The 18,680-nt window shown below is 43.5% G+C and overlaps 1 non-coding gene across 1 annotated transcript; it reads left to right on the forward strand.

Moving 5' to 3' along the window:
• Positions 1-17,773: 17,773 nt before the first annotated feature.
• Positions 17,774-17,880, forward strand: LOC148790479 (small nucleolar RNA R71). Its single transcript, XR_016078995.1, has one exon. It is a non-coding gene; the product is annotated as a small nucleolar RNA R71 (small nucleolar RNA).
• Positions 17,881-18,680: the final 800 nt, after the last annotated feature.

Consider the following 18,680-nt stretch of genomic DNA (forward strand, 5'->3'; position numbering starts at 1 on the left):
TTTTCATCCGTCGTCGTGACTCCTGCTTTAAATACACTTGCGACAATGATGCACAATATCATGAATCTCCCTATCGATCAGCTATCATGGTTCGCCCTTGCCGAATGGTTGAAAACCTGTGACTGTTTTGCTACTATTGGTTTTCGTGTGGGGTGTATTGAAGAGCAACTTGTCTTGCCAGCGCACGTGTTCTGGAAGGCGATTCTTGAGGAGTTGCCGCTAGTTTTTGGTTGGTCTTTGAGGGACATGTATTCTCGTATCGAGGTTGCTGAGGCGAAGCTTGCTAAGGCCACTGAAAAGTTGAATGTCCTCATGGCAGAATGCGCTCGTCAGCACGAGTTGGAAACAGAATATGAGGTAGAGGTGGAAGAATTGAAGGCGTTTGAGGCTCGAAAGCCCCTGCTTGAGAATATAGTGTTAATGAGGGAGGAATGGGTTGCTTTACGAAATTTGTACATTGGTTTTTTTTCGTAATTATTTTAACTAATTCTGAATGAATGTACTTGAAAATACAGTGTCACCGCTTTATAGTGTACTTAATTTATTGTTCTTCATTATTTTGTATTCTTAAGACCTGATTGCGAATAGCTTAGGTCTGGTTAAGTTGATCATAACCGAGTGACATCAATGGTGTGGTGGTGTTTATCTTAGATTGAACAACATTCCTTCTGGTTTGTAGTGATGGCCTATTGATGTATTGCTATCATACGTTGTCTATGTGTTTCAGTCTCCCTAGCGAATCTGGGTATAGTGGTTTGCTGTCAGTCCTTCTCGAATTGTTATTCTGTCAAGGAAGGAAGGAGTTGGCATTAGTTATGGCCTAGTAAGGGAGAATCCCTCTGTGTGATCATTGGATCAGCTTTCCGATGTTGGTTTCTTATCAATTCGGGTGATTTGGCAGTTTATTGGGGTGTTGTGGTTGAAAGAGGATTAAGAGAACGTTCTTCGAGGGTGGTCGCATGCAAGTCATTAATGGTGTTTGGCTTCAGTAATGAAACCCATTCAAGCAGTTTTTACAACCTTGTGTTCGAGATATCTTTACCTTTATGCCGCATGGCTCATCATTCATGGTTTCGCATGTGTGTCGGTTATTGACATGGTCTCTTTTGAATTAAGGCATCGTTTTGGTCCCGCCTTTCTAAGGATCTTTGGGTAAATTCCCTCGATTTCTTTTGGGTTAAGCATCATATCGGCTCTATACGGGCGTCCCTTCGTCTTCCCTGATGCCATTTGATGTTTTGTACATGTGGAGGAGTAGAATCTCCATAAAATCAGGGAGGGGCAACCACTTCAGTTTTCCCTTTACATTTCGTTAGTGTCTCCGTAGGGTTCCAGTGTTGTTGTTTTCCCAGAGTACCTTGTATTCCAAAGATGTTTTCGCTCATTTCTTTCATTCTTTGTCTCTCTGTTCTGTATCTGTTTCTTTCTTCTCATGGCTATTCGTTCGAATAGACTAGACTCCCTTTTTGCCGACTTCGTTAGGGAGGTTGATACTGCTGAGATATTAGTAGAAAGGGAGGCGGTCCTAGCGGTTAATGGTGAGCGGGGATTTTGGCCGTCCATGCCTGTGTCCAAGGGTGAGAGTGGTTCTTTTGAAGTTATTTCCTGCACATAGTTGATGTGTCTCTGTGACCGAGTCAAGGCGTTTGTATCGTATAAATGTCAGGAACCCCGAACTGATAGTTCAAAGTTTCTTACTAGTTATACCTCTTGGGCGCAGTAAATTCTCAAGAACCCTTTTTATTGTCGTACATTGCAGGATTCTAGGCTTGTCAGGTTTGTGGATTGCTTTACAAACCTTGCTGGTCTGGAGGGTGTCAAATATGTCAATCACCTTATCAGTCATTGGTTTGTCGCACTCACACTTTCGTGGGTGAATTCGAGGAATTCACTATTACAGTCGAAGATGTGGCAGATCTGTTAGCGCTACCTGTTGAAGGTGTAGTGTCTGCATGGCATTTGTAGAACATCAAGTCCATTCCTACGGAATTGAGGGGGTTGTGTGAGGATCTTCTTGAGGAAGTTCCTCCGTATAAAGCATTAGTGGCAAAATGCCATTGGAGCACTGGATGCGATACTAGTTTGAGTGCGGTGGTGGAAGGGATGTTATGGTGTGGGGTGTTGGCTCACAGTGCCACCTTGCCACCTATATTCTCTATGTGGTGTCCTGTTTCTTGTTCCCGAGAATTCTTGACCATGGTCTCCGCATTGTTCTGGTTCCCCTTGCCGTCCTTGCTGCCAGTGGGCATTAACTTCCATTGGCCTATATGTTTCTTGGGTATTGATACGAGTAGTTGGATGACACTGTTCAACAGCTCAATGATCCCAATTGCAAGAGGCATGTGAGCTATGTTTTTACCCCTTTTCTGTGGATGTTCCTTTGCGAGTGATTGGAGCTTAACGTGACATTGTGTCAACTGCAGCCACTTCGCGTCCAAGTTGCTACTCTTCATGGTGACAGGTTAGAGGAGAAGATTGTCAAGGTGTGTAGAGGGAAACGCTGGCTCCATGACAAGAGGCACAAGTATTTTAAAATGAACAAGATCAGCGTGAAATTGTCCTCTCGACGGATTTATTTGGAGGTGGTATGCCTAGGCGGTGCGCCATGCCATGCCATTTTGCATCGGAGTGCCCATTCCGGGGGGGGATGACAATTAGCGCACCATTCACATGATGACCGCTACTACGGGTATGGCTCAACTAGTTACCTAGCCTGGTGTCATTGCCTATCTTGATCGGTCAGGTGAAGTGCAGCTTTCGATGTATCACCTAGACTGGGTGCAACGACAGTTTGGTTATGATGATTATGGGTGCGACGTCACAACCATGCCTTTCCTAGATGTGTGCAGTTCCTAGTAGCTGATTATGGGAGGATGCAAGTGTGCAGGTCTCTCCATCTTTCGTATCTTTGTGCGCTATTCGGGGGGTTCTAGGAGTTATCGTGGATGACCCCCCATCTTCGTCATGCGTCAACTCCTCCGGAAGGTCACGCCACCAGTCAGAGGGGGAATGCTGCCATTGTTCGTCCCAGTTCTCCGAGGGAGCCGCCATCCAAGCGTGACGGGAAACAACCGCCTATTGATGAGGGAGAGTGTAGCCATCCCCGTCCCATGAAGAGGGAAAGGTTTGTGAATGTGCCCCGTTCTTCCTGGTCTGGTGCGGTACTGGAGCCTTCAGTTGTGGCTTCATCACATGCGCCTACAGGTGGCCAAGCAGTTCCAACAATGGCTCCTGTGGGAAGGACAACTCCGGTCATGAAGCCGGTGGAGTTGGTGGTTATGGTATCCTCTCCTGGGGGTGCTATCGTCCGGTTCTCAAGCGAGTGAATGAAGAGGGAAGCTCCTCCTCGCCCGAAGCAGGGTCCTAGGGATGATGCTTTGGTACGCCACTTTTCTTTGTGATATGTTTTTTTTCTTTGTTGTGGTATGAAAGTTGTACTAATGTTGTCTGCTTTTTCCTTGCAGTCTGTGGACGATGATGGCACCTGACTGGACATGGAGGTTCCGGTAGGTCATTAGGAGCAGTCAGTAGGAGTCCTAGTTAACTCTCCTAATAAGGTGAACTTGGTGGGCAGTTTAGTGCATATGTTTATTTGAATTATTGTGTTTGTTACATGTTGTGAGGACTAACTGTTGAACAGTCTTTTGTTTTGAAGCGGGTGGACTGCGATAAGGCGCAGTCTAATGAAGATATCGTGGGGGTCGATGAAGTGGATCAAGAGGTAAATCACAGTTGTGTTTCACTGTCCACTCAGTATTTATCACATAACCAGTATCGTTAAACTGACTGTTTGTATTTGACTTTATCGCAGGCTCCCTTCTCTGAGTATCCGACTGGGGTGTCAAACACGCCTTTCTTTAGACGCTTGGCCGAGGAGTTGAGGGCAATGCAGCCCCCCGGAGTTGATTCCGTTGTTGTTGAGGACATTGAAGGTCTATGCGACGTCTGTGATTTTGTTGTCCCGGGGGTGCATCAGGTCAGTCAACCGGTTATGGATTTAGAGACGGCAATATAGCGTGTAGAGTCTGCTATTGCTGTTGACGATGTTGATGTCTCTGAGGATGTAAGGGGCAGGATGTCTGTTGAGCCTTGGTCCCCAGTTGCGATGGGTAGTGCTTCCGTGGATGCTTCACCAGGCTTGAGGTCAATAACTTTGTGGCGCCTGAGGTTTTGGCTAACTTAGAACGTCATTCGGGAAATGAGGATGCGGAACCCAGTGTCACTTTTCCTTCTGAGGAATTGACACACGACGAGGAACTGGTCCAGATACGGCGGAAGCTATTAGAGTACTGTGATAATCACAACATCCTATTGTAGCACTTCCTAGTGGTGGATCCAGTAATAGTTTCAGGGTAGAGGCGTGCAGTATAGCATTTCCAACACAATTGCCCAGTTCACATCAATTGCAAGTCGTGCTGAGTGGTTACCAGAAGGAAGACTGCATCCAAAGATTGTAGGTCCTGCTCTGAACACCGTTGCCACACTAATGAGTGGTACAATGGCCCACCCATTGGAGGATTTATTGTGGACTGACTTTGCTTGCTAGCTGGAGGCATGTCAAGCTTTTTCATGGAACAAATCGAGAAGCATGTCGTGGTATTGGCGCATGCCTTCTGGAAGGCTAGTCGGGACATACCTCAGATTGATTTCTTCTATTCTATGGCAGATGTCCGTGGATGCCGGAAAGTGGTTGAGGCAGGCATCGCTAGAGTTGCGGATAAGCTCAAGGGTTTGAGAGAAGAATGTGCGCGGCAGGAGCGAATCCCTGAGGATGGAGTTAGAAAGTCTACAAAAATTTGAAGAAACTAGCCGGGTGTTGGACACCATATCTACGACACTGGAAGAGTGGGCCAAATGACCATTGATTGTCTTAAACTGTAATGGACCATTCCGGGGTTGTCCCATGATTATATTGTATAATAATTTTGGTAAATAGTGAAAAGTTCCAATTTCAAATAGCCTTAGCGTATTATGTTCAAGCTCTGATACATAGCGAGTTTAAATGTAGAGGAAGATTTTCCATTATATTAGAGCTCTATATGAGAGAGCTTTCATAATGATTTCTAAGAGAACTTCGTTAATTTGTCCAAAATTTTGTAATACAACTTCATTCACAATTAGTTCGTAGGAAAGCATCTGAGTCAAAGTTGCGGCTTGGAAGTCGCATGTGGATTTTTTATCATAACTTGTATTAATGTAAATTTTGGATGATAGTCAAATCCTTGAGTACTACTATAGGATTGTGTGTGCCACTTAGTTTGGAGGCTTAGCGCATGTTTTAAACGTTTGTTGGGAAGAAGGCAGATTGCGAGTGCCTACTGATATTGTTGTGGGTTTTTAGGTAACCTCCAAAAATAAAATTCAAGTATTTTAGAGTCGAGTGCCCATCAGACTCTATCACAATCAAGTATTATCACAGGCCTGGTGAACTTTATAACAGATTGTTAGAGAAAATGAACGGTGCTATTCCAATCATCTGAGATACTATCAAGTGCGAAGGAGTTATTTCAAACGGATAATTAGCATTGTCATAGAAAGAGAAGTTTGAATTACTTTGTAGGGAGACGTGATTTTGCTACACATGCAAGGATCGATGGTTGTTGTGCCTTAAGAAAGCAAAGACCTTTGTGGGCGATAAAGTTTGGGTTTAGTCAGAGTGTGAATGAGTAGCATAGGTTAGGGTTTCATCGCAACCATGTTTGGGGTCGCAAAGTGTTGTTCTTTAGTGGAGTTTTATAGTCAATGTAGGGGCAGGTGAAGTTTGTCTTCCCTTAGTTCATAGCAGTTAGATAGAGTATCCATATTTATGAAATGGATAGGAGTCATATCTCCTAATGATGAAGCCCCCCAATGGTTACATGGAGGTATGAATGTGCTTGGGGTTACCAAAACTTTGGCGGTACCTAGGGTTGCCAGGGCTTTGTCTATGCCTAGGGTTGCCAGGGCTTGTCTGTGCCTGGGTTTGCCAGGGCATTTTTGTGCCTGGGGTTGTTAGGGTTTTTGCATGGAGAATGCGGTATAGAGTGTCCGGGGTTGTCGGGGCTTTGAGTTGTGCCTAGGGTTGCTAGGGCCTTCGCATGGAGCATGCAGTATAGAGTAACCAGAGTTGTCAGGGCTTTGAGTTGTGCCTGGGGTTGCCAAGGCTGTCACATGGAGCATACGGTATAGAGTATCTGGGGTTGCCGGGGCTTTGAGCTGCGCTTGGGGTTGCTAGGGCCTTCGCATGGAGCATGCGGTATAGAGTATCCTAGGTTGCCGGGGCTTTGAGCTGCGCTTGGGGTTGCTAGGGCCTTCGCATGGAGCATGCAGTATAGAGTATCCTAGGTTGCCGAGGCTTTGAGCTGCGCTTGGGGTTATCAGGGCCTTCGAATGGAGCATTTGGTATAGAGCGCCTGAGGTTTCCAGGGCTTTGAGCTGCGCCTGGGGTTTCCAGGGCCTTCGCATGGAGCATGCGGTATAGAGTGTCTGGGGTTGCCAAGGCTTTGAGCTATGCCTAGGGTTGTCAGGGCCTTCGCATGGAGCATGTGGTATAGAGTGCTCGGGGTTTCCGGGGCTTTGAGCTGTGTTCCTGGGATTGCTAGGGCCTTCGTATGGAGCATGCAGTATAGAGTGCCTGGGGTTGTCGGGGCTTTGAGCTACGCCTGGCGTTTCTAGGGCCTTCGCATGGAGTATGCAGTATAGAATGCCTAGGGTTGTCGGGGCTTTGAGCTACGCCTGGGGTTTCTAGGGCCTTCGCATGGAGTATGCAGTATAGAATGCCCAGGGTTGCCAGGGCTTTGAGCTGCGCCTGGGGTTGTAGGGCCTTCGCATGGAGCATGCGGTATAGAGTGCCCAGGGTTGCTAGGGCTTTGAGCTGCTCTTGGGGCTGCCAGGGCCTTCACATGGAGCATGTGGTATAGAGTGCCTGGGGTTGTTGGGGCTTTGAGAGCATAGTAAAATAGATTGTTTAATCATTAACAAAATATGTGTGCAAGCAAGTATATGGCATATGTTGGAACAAATTGTAATAAATTGTAATGCATCATTCATTTTACTACTTTCACAGTGTCCAAATGCAAGGAATTTTAATTGAAGGACAAAACAACTTCATTGCAATTAGAATGCTAGACTTTATCACAGGTCAAATGAGTGAGTGATAAAGAGTATTGTAAAACACCGTAGATTTATTTATAAAATAGGTACTCGGATTTGTGTAAATGCAGAAGCATAGAGTCAATCAAAGTAAGGTTTCAACCAGTAACCATTTATGATTTCATCGTCTTCACCCATTTCTACAGTTTGCAATACATAGTATCCCTAACTATGGGCTTTTTTTTCAAGTACGGGCCTTCCCATGTTGGTGCGAACTTTCCCACAAACTTGCCTTGCCGAATGTTGAGAGCTGTCTTCAATACTTTATCCCCCTCTTTGAAATTTCTAGGCCTTCGATGTCTATTGAATTTGTTAGCTAGGGCTCGTTGGTATTTGCTTTGCTTCTGTGAGGTTGCATCTCCAACTTCATCGACTACCTCAAATCTGTTCGCAAGTAGTGCCTCTAAGTCTTTTGACCTAATCTTCTTACCCATTGTGAAAGCTACCCTGACGAATACAGCTTTTATCTTTACTAGGAGCACTGCCTCTTGATCGTAGACTAAGGAGTAAGGTGTCACCTGTATACTTTTTCTAATAGATGTGCGGTAAGCCCAATGAGTTTCTGATAGCTTGTCTGCCTAATTGTTTTGATTGGTGGCCACTTTTTTGCTCAACATTCTTAGTAATGTCTTGTTTGTGGCCTCTGCCTGACCATTTCTCTGGGGGTAATATGTCGTGGGTGTTCCTAATCTTGCCCCGTACTGCCCTAAGAGATCACAGACTTCTTGATTTTTGATGGACAGGCCGTTGTCGATCAGTATCCACATTGGAACTCTAAATCTCTGGACTATGTTTTGTCCTAGGAAATTTGCTATGTTGGCTGCACAGATTCGTTGCAAGGGGACAGCTTTCTACCCATTTAGTAAAGTAATCTATGGCTACGATGATGAAGCAATACCCTCCAGAGGGTGGGTGTATTTTGCCTTTTAGGTGTACACCCTAAGTGTAGAATGGCCAGGGTAAGATGAGTGGTTGAAGGTTGTTGGTAGGCTTACGGATCCTTTCATCATGGACTTGGCACGTGTGGCATCTACGCACATGTCGTTGCATGTCTTCCATCATAGTTGGCTAGTAGAAACCTAGGTGTGAGATATGATTGTGTAGGGAGAGCTGACCTTGGTGGGCTACAAGTTCAGAACTATGGGCTGCCTCTAGTATGTCATTGATCTCTTCACCGGCCAAGCATCGTAGAGTTTTCTCTGCATGTGATTTCCAATACAACACTCCGTCTTGAAAGTAGAATCTCTTGGCCTTAGACAATAGCTTCCTCCTCAATGTAATATCAATAGGTAGTGTGTGCTCTCGCAGGTATTCTATGTACATCCTCCTCCAATCCTCCTCGTAGACTGCTAGGCAATCTCTATCGTCCGTCTGTTGGATGAATTTGTCACATTCTCTTTGTATCTTGGTGGAATCCCACTTCATCACAGGCCAGAAATACCCTAACCACTGCAATTTATGAATAGGGTACTTATGACATCTCCACAGCTAGCCTTATGTACTTCGTTTAGCACCGCTTCGGGCTCCGATTTGCCTACATCTTGTCCTCACACCATTTGATTCTCTATGGTACAACACGATGTTTACTAGTTGGAAATTTGCGATTAACTTGATGTCTTTGTGTCCCTATGATCTGACTTTTTAGCTTCGGTATGACTTCGTATCTCCAATCATTGGTTGCTATTTTATGCTCATCTTCCACCTAGTCGCTCGGGGTGAAAATCGATTGTTTGTCAACTAATTGGATAAAGATCTCTATTGGCTCTAGGTTGGCTTGCATCTTGGACCCTAAGGTGGCTAATGCATCAAAAAACCTGTTTTTGGCTCTATTCTGATCTTTGAAATCTACATTTAGATTGTGGATTAGCTTCTGGATCAAGGGCCTATATGGTAGAATAGTTAGTTCTTTCACCGTCGTACTTCCATCGAGTTGTCTGGTCACCAGTTTGGCATCACCGATTACCTTTATCTTCTTCGCGCCAACTTCTATTGCTTTGATTAGACCAAGGACCAGTGCTTCATATTCCGCTATATTGTGAGAATAGGGTAATTGAAGCTTAAAGGAATAGGCAGAGGTTTGTCCGTCAAGAAAAGTTAGGGTTACCCAACACCGACCGAGGTGCTCGTGTTGCTCCCGTCGAAGGTTAGGATCCACTCACTACTTTTGACTAGAGCGACCATGGGTGTATCTCCAAGAACCTCATCTGATATAGGAAAATCGGTGTTCGATGGGAACGTGGCCAATAGATTGCTACTGCCTGACACTTAATGGCTCAAGGTTGTGTGTATTTTATCGCATATCCATTGAGCTGCATCATCCATTTAACAAGTTTGCCTAAAAGAGGAGGTCTATCCATGAAGAACTTAATTGGGTCATTTCGTGCGACAAGCCTTACCTTTTGTCCTAGGAGATCTTGATTGGGCCAGAAGATCTTCCCTTGGCCCCTGCTCCACGTTCCGCAGGTCGGCCATTGTTAATTTTGTCTCCAAGGTGAACTATTTTGACAAGAATCTCTTAGCTAGTTTGCCCCCAAAATCAATGCTCCCAGAGGTGAAACTTACGCACAAAGTGTACATCGGGCTTGTTAGCAACTTCAAAAACTCTCATACTATGAGGTCCCCGCCAAGAGTGAAGGAACTGAGGATGTCTTCAAACTTGCTAATGTGCTCCTACAGGCTACCTCTCTGTCCGTCGTATTGTGGTCATTGTTGAGGAGGGGTGTACCCGATAGCGTAGGGCTTGTACAGAATACGGTCAAAGTAGGGCTTTTGTAAGATGGCGAAATCTTAGGCCCAGTTGTGACTTTCAACTACCAGCCCCTGGACGTATCCCCTCAACTCATTCCAGATGAGAGGGGTCTCTGTTATCAGGTCAATGCAAGGGTAGGTGTAAAATTGGTGGGCAGGTTGGTGACCTATTTGGGTTGGGGTTGGGTTGGCCCTATTGGATTGTTCTGGGATAGCAGGTGTAGGGTTGGAGGTGTGACAGCTGGGGTTAGGGTTGGAATTTGGGACAACGGGGAGAGTGGCGGTGGGGGTATGTTCAGCTTGTGCCGAACAGTTGAGCAAGATCTAGAGAGCACTCCTTGTCTCCTCCTAACTCTGCTCGAGTTTCCTAAGTCGTTCTTCAAAGAGCGCCTCGAACTCATAAACCTTGTTTGACAATATTTCGATATCAACTTGGATTGGTGTTTCCATCTTAGGCTGGTTCTCAGCTCTGAGGTTGGTGTTCTCCTGAGTGTTGCTCTACTTCTCAGGGATGGTGATGGGTGGTCGAAGCCCTCAAAATTATTACTAGTCCCACAATAAAATATTTGCAGTAAAAGTGGTTCTAGGTCGAATCCCACAGGCAGCAAATCAATAATCTCTTAGCCGAATGGGTAAAGTAATTGTGCGGGAAAATTAAATAACTAAAATCAAAAGAATAACAAACTAAACAAACAAGAGAAAATCAATCTTACCGAATTCTGGTTCAAGGGTTTGGGTTGAATCGATTGACCATCGATCCTACGTACACTTCAGCATTCTCACAATTCAAGCATTTAACCATAGATTTATTAGGATAGCCATAATAAACCTTGTGTTTTCCTAATTCAGTTGACCAAACCCAGCATTCGATCAACACTTATCACCACTCAACTGGGTACGATAGCGTTCCATGTTAAACAGTGATAGCATTAAGATTTGTGAAAATAGTTAAACCAAAATAACAATAATTGAGATAGCTGCAATTACTGAATCTTGTTCCATCGATTCCTTTAGATTGAATCATGTTAAAACATTGGTCAAAGGCTATCACGAACAATTGACCCCAAAAGATATCAACCTAATTGCTACTTGCACCATTATTCGTGACAATTACGGATCACCGAAATAATGGATAGCAGTAGGAAAATCAACATTAATTCAGTTTGTCAAACTAATTAACATCAACATCCAATAAAAATATGCACAAGAATCAATGAATACTTGAATTAAAAAGCAAGAAAATAAATTAACTACAGAACCTCACAATGACACAATCGAACCTCCCCCCTTGAACCAGAAAAAAGAAGCTTAGCTGCTCATGATCTGCGCAATCTCTATGCTTTTCTTCTCCATAGCCGAACTACCTTCTTGAGCTTCTTGGTCTTCTTGATGATCTCTTGGATCTGAGAGTGAGTGATGCTAGAGCTGGTTCGCCCCCCTCTTTATATAGCCAAAGGAGAGAGCTGTTTTCCAACTCCTTCTAGGAGATCATCTTATCTTTAGGGAGTCTTGATCTTCTTTGAACTAATCCTATCCTATCTCTTATCTAATCCCCAACCTTCTTATCCTTATAGGATTACATTCAAAGTTTAGATCTAATAAGACTCTCTCCCTCTTGGGAGATTACATTCGAATTAGGACTCTAGACTCTTGCATCTGAGTTGGGCTTTTCTGCTACTTGGGCTGCTTCCAGGTTCTTCTGTGAGTTGGGCTTCAGCTGTTAAATGGGCCTGGCTGCGAATTTGCTCCAACTTCGGGCCCGGTTTTGTACTCGATGCGGGCCGAATCAGTCAAAACCCAAAACAGTAAAGTTGTGGGTTTTTCTTTCTTCTTTCTAATGCTTCTTGAATTGCCCAATTTAGAATCCGGAACTGTGAGTTAGGCCCAGATCACTGACTGTCACCGAAACTATGCAAAATCACCCGAATTGGCCTGTTTCCTTCCAATTGCCTTCTTTATTGCCCTGAATCGAAATACAAAAGTAATGAGTGCATTTAAGTGCTAAAGTAGTGTAAAAGGATGAAATTAAGGGGACAAAATAAGGTTCTTCTAAGTCTCATCAAATCCCCCCACACTTAAACTTTGCCCGTCCTCGGGCAAGGCAAAATTCTAGCAAAACAAGAGAACCGAACTAATGAATCTCTCTTCTTTTTTCTCTCCACGAGGCCTAGTCCAATGCATGCTTCGGTCCAGTCTTGGTAACCTTTCCCTTTTCATCTCTTTCTCCTTTTTCTTGTCCAAGAGTGATTGCAAATCATCATTCCTCATGGTCCCAAGTTAAATCGATAGTCAAGGAGACAAGCCTTCCAGGGCTGAAACTCCTTGGACTGCACGGGTGCTCATTGCTTTTAACAAACCAATTCAGCTAGATGCAATTACTTTTCTTTGAATCAAAACAAGATGTGCTTATTGCCATAAGCTTGCTATGTATCACATCTCCACCACTTAGTGTGAATTCCTAGGATCTGAAGGTGAGAATGGGGTTGGGGTTCTAGGGTGAGTGCATTTTATGCTCCATCTCACACTTGCTTTCATTTGTAGATGTGAGTGCATTTTATGCTCCATCTCACACTTGTTTTCGTTTCTAGATGTGAGTGCATTTTATTCTCCATCTCACATTAGTCACAATTTTATTTTCAAACTCCTCTTTTCTCTTTTTTTTTTCACAAGAATCACAGGGTTTCACTGCCTGATCCATGAATTCATTGATTGTGGTCTCTATATGCCTAACACAGCAAGTTCTAGAATAATCAACCCATGTTTGACAGATAATTATGTGAAAATCAATCAAACCCTTATGCATCTTGCCTATTGATCAATTAAAATCATGAGGTATCATATGCAGCCAAGAAAGATTCAGTTAGTCATGCTTGCATCCTATCTTATCTATTCAGCCTAAGCACATGATTCCTAATAAGTTGAAATCGTTCAAGGATAAGTTTTCGGGAGTAGAAATTTCAAGACGGTAAGGTATCCCAAATTTCCATCAGATTTCCCTAATCCCCCCACACTTAAGTTATACATTGTCCCCAATGTATGTGATTATGCATAAAGTAGAAGGATTTGGGGGTACTTCTCTGTTCGCTTTTTGAGGTTCCTGCTAAACACAAATATCAAAACCAAATAACAAAATTAACTAAACATAATGGGTTGCCTCCCAGAAGCGCAATTGTTTAACGTCGTTATGCTCGACGTCCTCTTTTTGCTCCTTTAATCCAATGAATACCATGGAATGTCCAATGAGATGTCTACCGTAGAGGGGACATTTGCATCCTCATGGAACAACTTCAATCGATGTCCATTCACCTTGAAGATCTTACCTGTGTCGAGACTTTTGATCTCTACTACACCATAGGGAAAAACATTAGTCACAGTAAACGGACCCATCCACCTGGAACGCAGCTTACCTGGCATGAGTTGAAGTCGAGAATTATACAATAAGACCTTTTGTCCAATTTTAAATTGTTTTCTTAAGAGTGCATTGTCATGGAACGATTTGGTCTTTTCTTTGTAGATTCCTGAATTCTCGTATGCCTCTAACCTCAACTCTTCCAGCTCTTGCAACTAGAGCTTCATTTCCTTCCCTGCTTCTTCTATATTCATGTTGCATTGCTTGATTGCCCAATAGGCCCTATGTTCAATTTCCACCGGCAAGTGGCAAGATTTGCCAAAAATTAACCTGTAAGGGGACATACCTATTGGGGTCTTGTAAGCTGTCCGATATGCCCAGAGAGCATCATCTAGACGTAGGTTCCAATCCTTCCTTCCTGGATTCACCATCTTTTCCAAGATGGACTTTACCTCTCTATTGGAAATTTCAGCTTGCCCGTTAGTCTGGGGATGATAAGCAGCGGCAATTCGGTGATGCACCCCATATCTTCTCAACAAGGCTTCAACTGTTCTATTGCAAAAATGGGTCCCTTGATCGCTTATGATGGCTCAAGGAATGCCAAACCTACTGAAGATGTTAGACTTTATAAACCCTACAACACATTTAGAATCATTAGTTTTGGTGGCTTTGGCTTCCACCCATTTTGAGACATAATCGACTGCCAAAAGTATGTAAGAAAAACCACAAGAGGGGGGAAAGGGTCCCATGAAATCAATGCCCCAAACATTAAATATTTCACATATAAGAATGGGGGTTTGGGGCATCTCATTCCTATGAGATAGTGTACCTGTTTGTTGACATCTTTCACAGTTTTTACAAAACAAGTAGGCATCTCTAAATAGGGTGGCCCAATACAGCCCACTATCTAAGACTTTTCGAGCAGTCCTCTTTGGCCCAAAATGGCCCCCACAAGCATAATTATGACAAAACCTTAGAATCAACATCTGCTCCTCCTCAGGGACACATCTCCTAATCATTTGGTCAAAACAAAATTTCCATAGGTAGGGTTCGTCCCATACATAATATTTCGCCTCATACCTAATTTTATTCTTTATGAATCTGCTAAGGTCATTAGTCAAAATTCCCGTGACCAAGTAATTCACAATGTCAGCATACCATGGAGTCATACCTCTCATGTGGAACAACTACTCATCAGGAAACAACTCACAAATGGAAGAGGGGTCCTCGTCTTTCACCAACCTACTTAGGTGATCAGCCACCGAATTTTTAGCTCCCCTTCGATCCTTGATTTCTAGATCGAACTCTTGGAGCAAGAGTATCCACCTTATCAGCCTCGGTTTCGACTCCTTCTTTGCTAGTAGGTATCTCAAAGCTGCATGGTCAGAAAAAACAATCACTTTAGAGCCAAGCAAATATGACCTAAATTTGTCCAAGGCAAACACAATAGCTAATAGCTCTTTTTCAGTGGTTGTGTAATTGCTCTGAGCAGCATTCAACGTTTTGGAAGCATAGTGAATGACATGGCTCTTCCCATTTATTCGCTGCCCTAGAACAGCCCCTACTGCATAATTACTTGCATCTATCATGATCTCAAAGGGCAAGTTCCAATCGGGTGGTTGAATGATGGGTGCAATGGTTAATAAATTCTTAAGCTTGTTGAAAGTTTCCTTGCACTCATCATCAAAATCGAAAGGCACATCTTTTTGCAGCAAATTGGACAATGGCAGGGCAATTTTTGAAAAATCTTTGATGAACTTGCGATAAAAGCCTGCATGTCTAAGAAAAGAACGAACCTCCCTAACATTTGTAGGGTAAGGTAAACTCACAATCAAATCAATTTTTGCCTTGTCGACTTCTATTCCTCTGGTTGAAACTACATGTCCCAACACAATACCCTCCTTCACCATAAAATGACATTTTTCATATTTTAAGACAAGATTTGTTTCCACACACCTATTCAGAATTTTACTTAAACTATTCAAACAATCATCAAACGAATCACCATAAATAGTAAAATCATCCATGAACACTTCAATGCATTTTTCAATAAAATCAGAAAATATGCTCATCATGCATCTTTGAAAAGTGCCCGGAGCGTTACACAAACCAAAGGGCATTCGTCTGTTGGCGAAGGTGCCGAATGGACAAGTGAATGTCGTTTTCTCTTGGTCCTCCTGCGCAATAACAATCTGATAATACCCGGAGAATCCATCGAGAAAACAGAAGAAAGCCTTACCTGCCAGCCTCTCTAGCATCTGATCAATGAAGGGTAGGGGAAAATGGTCCTTTCGAGTGGCCAAGTTGAGTTTTCGAAAATCTATTACCATTCGCCAGCCACCTTGTACCCTCATGGGAATTAGTTCATTATTTTTATTTTTTACTACAGTCATCCCAGTTTTCTTAGGCATAACATAAATAGGACTTACCCATTTGCTATCTAAAATTGGATAAATTATCCCTTCATCTAACAGTTTAAGCACCTCTTTCATTACTACCTCTTTCATTACCGGGTTGAGTTTCCTTTGTGGTTCTCTAACCGGTTTGGCATCATCTTCCAAAAGGATCCTATGCATGTAAATTGAGGGGCTGACCCCTTTTATGTCGGCTAGGGTCCAGCCAATCGCCTCCTTATGGTCCTTTAGGACTTTGATGAGCCTCTCCTATTGCTCCTCAATCAACCCTTTTGCAATGATCACAGGCAGTGTCTCTTTTTCGCCCAAGTAGGCATATTTTAGGTGATCAGGTAGGGTCTTTAGTTCCAGCTCCGGAGCCTGCAAAACAGAGGGCAGCAGCCTTGTGTGAGAAACCTTCGATTGAACATCAGAAGTACTTACCTCCTGTTCAGGTTCCGGAGTATCATAAGATGCATCGATCTCCTCCTCCCTGTCCGATTGTGCCTTATATTCTAGCTCATCATCCATGTCCTCCTCTCCAAAGACTTCCTGCACAATCGAATCGATAGTATCAATAGAGCAGATCAAATGACACTCACTAGGATATTTCATTGCATCAAAAATATTAAATTTTACAATCTCTCCATCAAACTCGACGGAGAGGGTACCCTCGCCCACATCTATTTTGGTCTTGGCCGTTTTCATGAATGGACGACCTAATAGAAGTGGGGCTGAACTCGTGGCTGTGTCTTCTTCCATCTTCAGGATGTAAAAATCAGCTGGAAAGATCAAATCGTTAACCTGCACTAATACATCCTCAACAATCCCTTCTAGGTATGCATTAGAACGATCAGCCAATTGAATAACAACTCTAGTCTCTTTTAAAGGACCTAGTCTCAATGCACAGTAAATCGAGTATGGCATGACATTAATAGATGCACCTAAGTCCAGCATGGCACGCTCGATTCGTTTATTACTAATCACACAGGGTAGGGTAAACATACCTGGATCAGCACGCTTTTCTGGCAGGGTCCTCTTGATCACGGCTGAAACGTTCTCTCCCACTCTTACCTTTTCATCAATTCGCAGCCTCCTCTTGTTAGTGCATAACTCTTTCAAAAATTTTGCATATTTAGGGATTTGTTTTATTGCATCTAGCAAGGGAATGTTGATCTCCACCTTCTTGAAGGTTTCTAACACTTCTTGTTCATATTCCTCTTTCTTTGAATTTGCCAACCTGCTAGGAAAAGGTGGTATAACATTAGTAACCTTAGGGAGAGGGGGGTCCGATTTTACCTCAATGGGGCTGTCGTTTGACCCTTGTCCTTCCTCTTCCTTGGCTGCCTTCGATGGTGAACTTGGTTGGGACTGCAACTCTCTTCCGCTTCTCAACACCACCGCACTTGCATTCTCTTTCGGATTAACTACCGTTTGTGATGGTAGCTTCCTGGAGTTCTGCGCCTCCAACTTGCTGATGGAAGTGGCAAGTTGGCTAATTTGGTTCCCCAAATTTTGAATGCTAGCTCTTGTTTCCTGCTGAAATTGTTGAGTATTAGTAGCTAGAGCCTTAACTATTTCATCCAAAGACATACCTGAATTCGGGGGTTGGCCTTGCGCTGTGATGGGTGTTGAAAACTGGGGCTGTCGACTGAAAAATTGGGGCTGATATTTCTGCTGTCCTCCTTGGGTCCCGTAGCTAAAGTTTGGATGATCTCTCCACCCCGGATTGTAATGATTGGAGTAAGGATCATACTTTCGTTGAGGCTGGCCCGGGAATCCTCCCACGGCATTGACTTGCTGCATTGGGCCATCTTGTAGTGATGGACACATGTCCGTAGGATGTCCAGGGATCGAACAGATACCACACACCCTAGCAGTTTGTAACTGTCCTACTGCGAGCTGCTTAACCAAGGCAGTTAAATCAGAAATCTGGTTTTCTAAATTTGCATGGCTTACCTCGTTAACCCTTCTAATGGTACCTTCTGTCCTTGTACCAAATTGCTGAGAATTTTTGGCCATATTGGAGATTAATTCCCTGGCCGCTTCAGGTGTCTTGTTCACTAGAGCTCTTCCACTGGCTGCATCGACCATACTTCTATCCATGGGCTGAAGCCCTTCATAGAAGTATTGGATTAACAATTGTTCAGGAATTTAGTGGTGGGGACAACTAGCAACAAGTTGCTTAAACCTTTCCCAATATTCATATAATGTTTCACCACCAAACTGCCGAACTCCACATATTTCTTTTCTTATATTTGCAGCCCAGGACGCAGGAAAATATTTATCTAAAAATATCCTATTCATTTCATCCCATGTGCGTACTGAACCGGGAGGGAGAATATACAACCAATCATTTGCTTTATCTCTTAAAGTAAATGGAAAGGCTATGAGTTTTACCTGGTCCTCGGTCATACCGTGGGGTTTCATGCTTGAACAGATGACATGAAATTCCTTTAGATGTTTGTGAGGGTCCTCACTTGGGAAACCATGAAACAGAGGCAATAGTTGAATCAAACCAGATTTGAGTTCAAAGGCTACCTCAAGAGTGGGGTACGTGATGCATATGGGCTGTTGGTTCATAATTGGTGCAGCCAACTCCCTTAATGTCCTCTCTCTGTCAGCCATTCTTTCTACTCCTTCGAAGATGGGAAAATCACAAGTGGGTAAATCGAGATCTGAGTTCACTCTTTTAGGTGAGCGATCCTTCCTTTGCTTAGCCTCCTTCCTTAACTGATGGGTGGTCCTCTCAATTTCGGGGTTGTACTCGAGTTCACCTCGTTGAGAAGCACGAGTCATAAAGCAAGAAGGTTAACAAAAAAAAGGTAATAGCTAAGAAATAAACGTTGCTCCCCGGCAACGGCGCCAAAATTTTGTCGGGTGGTCGAAGCCCTCAAAATTATTACTAGTCCCACAATAAAATATTTGCAGTAAAAGTGGTTCTAGGTCGAATCCCACAGGGAGTAAATCAATAATCTCTTAGCCGAATGGGTAAAGTAACTATGTGGGAAAATTAAATAACTAAAATCAAAAGAATAACAAACTAAACAATCAAGAGA

The sequence above is a fragment of the Nelumbo nucifera genome, chromosome 7 (assembly GCF_055504915.1).
Source record: "Nelumbo nucifera cultivar China Antique chromosome 7, China Antique-T2T, whole genome shotgun sequence".
Classification (NCBI taxonomy): Eukaryota; Viridiplantae; Streptophyta; class Magnoliopsida; order Proteales; family Nelumbonaceae; genus Nelumbo; species Nelumbo nucifera.